Genomic DNA, 4,338 nt, shown 5'->3' on the forward strand with positions numbered 1-4,338 from the left:
TGCTGCACAGATGAAATGATCACGTGCATGTCATGCAGCAAGTCTTCTATACCCAGCCCTGATAGCACTTGTGTCTCCATTCTCTGCTCCTTCTCCACTGCCTTGATTTTCAGACTTCCTTTCTGTTGTGAAGCTGTATGGGGTAGTAGTTTGGCGGTGGTGCCAGTTTGGTGGTGGGCCCTGATTCTCTCTCTGTGTTGCTCTGTGACCTTCTGCTGGTCACTTTCCCCCTCTGACCCTCAGTTTCTTCCTCTAGAACAGCATGGCCCAACAGAAACATAACCTGAGCCACATATGTAAATTGAAACAGTCTATTAACCACTTTATAGAAAGAAAAAGAATAGTACGCATTCATTTAATAATGTTTTTTACTTAATCCAGTATATCCCAAAAATGCTCACTTCTACATACAGTCAATATTTTAAATAATCATTACTGAGCTATTTCATATTCTTTTTTTCTTACAAAACCTTCAAAATCTGGGTGGTTCTCAACCCAGGACAATTTTGGCAATAGTTTGAAGATGCTTTTGGTTGTCAAAATCTGGGGAAGCCGTGGGTGGAGGCGTGTGTGCTGTTGATACCTGGAGCGTAGAGGCCAGGGCTGCTACTTAACTTTCTACGTGCACAGGACAGCCCCACAACAAAGAATGATCTGGTCCAAAATGTTAGCACAGTCTGTCTTCTACTCACAGCACATCACCATTGGGATTAGTGGCACATCTGATTCTCGGCAGCCACGTGCGGCTGGCAGCTGTCATGTTGGATGGTGCAGCTCGGTAACATACAACATTCACACCTGGAAAAGTCAAGATTATAACAACTTGAGTTTTGGTAAATTTGTATTCCTGCTCATCCCTGAATAATTGGCCAAAATAGTTGTGGCTGGGTCGCCAGTCCCTGGCTGGTCAGACCCTTCTCTAAAGCGACCAGCCCACTCGGAGACCAGGCGTGGGACAGACAGTGAGCCCTGTTGTTCTTTTCTGGGGAGACAATGCTGTGGGCCCTGCTACCTGCCTGACAGGGCCATTGTGGCTCAGGAGAAAAGGGCTTTGTCAGGACAGCAGCCGAGGAGCCTGCAGTTCAATGGGGCCCTTTATCTGCACTGGGGAGATGCTCCCATGCCAGCCCTGGGGGGGCCCAGCCCCCTCCTGGGACAGATGGGGAGCCTGAGGCCCAGCGAGGGTGTGGAAGGCCCTGCAGTAAATCCCAGCACCCTTCACCTCATACTAAGGCCCTAAAACACGAAATTCCCAAAACTCTGAAAAGGCCTGACTCAAAGGCTAGGATAAACTCAGAATTGCCCTTAACCCCAAATGCAGAGGACCCTGAAATGCCCCGGACCCTGAAATTGAATGACTCCACAGATCACAAACACACACACAAATAAATGTATTAAAGAACACACACAGGCATCTTTTGGGCTCTAGGCTCAGCTCTGACAACTGCAATCCTAAACCTCCTTTCTTGTGAGTTAGAGTTGGGCCACTAGAGAAGCCACTAGATCTTAAGTGTTCTACACACACACACACACACACACACACACACACACACCATAATTATGTGAGGTGATAGATGTATTAATTATCTTGATTGTGGTAATCATTTCACAATGCACACCTACATCAAATCTTCACGTTGTACACCTTCAGATACATAACTTTTGTCAATCACACCTCAATAAAGCTGGTAGGGAGGTCAGGGGAGAAATGCCATGTCAGGGCGAATACCTCACGTCTCTTGCCCTGTGTCCTCAGAACAAAGCAACCAAGCTTGAATGCAGGGAGGGTTTGAGAGTTTTCACCACGACCGGATTCAGAGCTGACACTGGAGGACCTGAACTGTCTGAAAGAACAGCAGAAATACTTGTGGAAGACAGAGAGAAGCTTAACTCTTTAACTCCTGAGAGATGAGGTTTAGTAATGCAGCTGTCAGAGATGAGCCCAGATCCCGAGAGACAGATGTGTACTCTTTAATACATTTATTTTTGAATTAACTTGAACTTTATCTTGTCAAATCCTCCCTTCGGATAACATGGTGAATAGATTTTTCCACAATAAAGCATCCTTTCCCAATAGGTCAAGCATCTTGTTTCTCGCCGCTGGGTGTACCAATCCACACTGGCCTCGGATGTTCTCAACCCGCGACACTGGAGGCAGGCCTGGGTGGACTTAATGACCTGAGGACTTGGATGAATCCTGCTGGCAATGCCGTTGCCTTCCCTATTTCTTTCTTTCTTTTTTTTTTCTTTTTGAGTTGGAGTCTCACTCTGTCGCCCTGGCTGGAGAGCAGTGGCATGCTCATGGCCACCCCAGCGTCGACCTGCTGGGCTCTGGCAATCTTTCCACCTCAGCCTTCCGAGTAGCTGGAACTATAGGCGTGAGCGACCATGCCCGGATAATTAACTTTTAAAATTTATTGTAGAGAGGAGGTCATACCAAGTTGCCGGGGCTGGTCGCAAACCCGTGGGCTCAGGCAATCTACTCACCTCGGCCTCCCAAAGTACTGGGATTACAGACTTGAGCCACTGCGCCTGGCATCTCTATTTCTTTTAACTTCTGCCATGCCCATCCTGTCCCCACCCATGGCTCACACATGTGGAAAGGGGCAGAAAGGGGCCGTCTCATTTGACAGATGAGGAAACTGATCCTTATGGAAACTGAACGACTTATTTAAAGTCATCACCTTGTCTCTACAAAAAATAAAAAAAATTATCCAGGCATGGTGGTGTGCGGAGTCCCAGCTACTTGGGAGGCTGAGGCAGAAGGATCGCCTGGGCCCAGGAGATGAAGGCTACGGTGAGCTGTGATGGTGCCACCGCACTCCAGCCTGGGTGACAAGGTGAGACCCCGACTCAAAAAATAAATGATTAAAAAAAAATAAAGTTGTCGGCAAGTTAGGGCAAGTCCTATGTGGGGAGGCCCATCCTTGAAGCCACAGGGAGTCAGCAGAGGGTGGCTAGGTAGACAGGCCTGGAGGCCAGAGCAGCCCTGCTTATGGCTGGCTCCCTTGTTCACCAGTGATGAGACCTTAGAAGCAAGTTCTCTGAGTATTCAAAATATATTTTTCCCCCTATTCTTATGCAAGATGTTGACATGAAGGGAGGCTGGTGACAGGTATATGAGAACTCTCCATACCATTGTTGTAACTTCTATAAGTCTACAATTATTGCATAATAAAAAGTTTTTCTTCGTCTGCAGCATGGAGAGAGCATGGGTACCTACTTCACAGGCAGTATCAATAAGATAATGTCTGTACAGGGTTTAGTACACTATCTGTCCCACACTGAAGACTCAATATATGACTATCTTAAAAGCCACCTCCTCTAGGAAGCTGGTGGCCACTGTCAGAAATGATCTCAACTTTCTTAGTAGCCTCACACCCTCACTGCCCCGAGAGGGAGTTTCTTTCAGTCAAGTATGCTAGGTGTGGCCAGGCATGGTGGCAGCACCTTGGGAGGCCGAGGCAGTAGAATCCCTTGACCCTAAGAGTTCAACCCAGACTGGGCGACAAAGTGAGACCTCGTCTCTACAGAAAAATAAAAATAAATCTGGTACAGTGGTGTGTGCCCGTAGTCCCAGCTACTCAGGAGGCTGAGGTGAGAGGATTGCTTGAGCCCAGGAGTTCAAGGCTGTAGTGAGCTACTATCTCATTGAGTAGCTGGGTGACAGAGTAAGACTCTGTCTCAAAAAATATAAATGAATGAATGAATGAATAAAGCAAAAGCCAGGCAGTTTAGTGTGGTTACTCATAGTGTGAGTTTGATCTTGGCTCTACTATTTCCCCTGTGAGATTCTGGGAAGGTTAGGCAAGCACTTTGTGCCTCAGTTTCCCTTCTGTAAATAATAAATGTACATATGTCAAATTGTTGTTGTGATCATAAATGCACTGAAATTTTTCAGCACTTAGAACTCTGCCTGGATATAGCAAGCACTATGTAAGTGTTTTTATGGCCAGGTCAGTGTTTCCTAACTAGTTTTTTTTACAATTACCCCCAGTAACAAATATATTTTCCATCACATCACCAATTTGAAAATGGTGGTTTGAAAAAGTCTCTAGACTGTTTCTCCCATTAATACATAGAGTTCTTGGGGGACAGGGAAGAGCTGGACTCATTTTGATCTCCAATCACTTCATTTCCATCTTTCATTTAATTTAGCAAGCTCCGATCACCCATTTCATTTGACATACACACTTATTGAGCATTTACTTGGCACTTACTACATACCTGTTAGTCACTAATGCCCAGCACAGATCAGACCTAGGTTGAATGAATGAATAAGGCGGGGAAGAAGGTAGGAGGGTGAAGGGCAGGAGGGAGAAGGAAGGAAGGGGGGAG

The 4,338-nt window shown here is 46.3% G+C and overlaps 1 long non-coding RNA gene across 1 annotated transcript; it reads right to left on the reverse strand.

The window, feature by feature from the left end:
* Window positions 1-350: 350 nt before the first annotated feature.
* On the reverse strand, window positions 351-1,809 carry LOC110595424. Its single transcript, XR_002481826.1, has 2 exons — window positions 1,730-1,809; window positions 351-798 (listed from the first exon to the last, which is right to left on the reverse strand). It is a non-coding gene; the product is annotated as an uncharacterized LOC110595424 (long non-coding RNA).
* Window positions 1,810-4,338: the final 2,529 nt, after the last annotated feature.

Source organism: Carlito syrichta, unplaced genomic scaffold (assembly GCF_000164805.1).
Source record: "Carlito syrichta isolate Samal-C Ts95f unplaced genomic scaffold, Tarsius_syrichta-2.0.1 Scaffold301856, whole genome shotgun sequence".
NCBI lineage: Eukaryota > Metazoa > Chordata > Mammalia > Primates > Tarsiidae > Carlito > Carlito syrichta.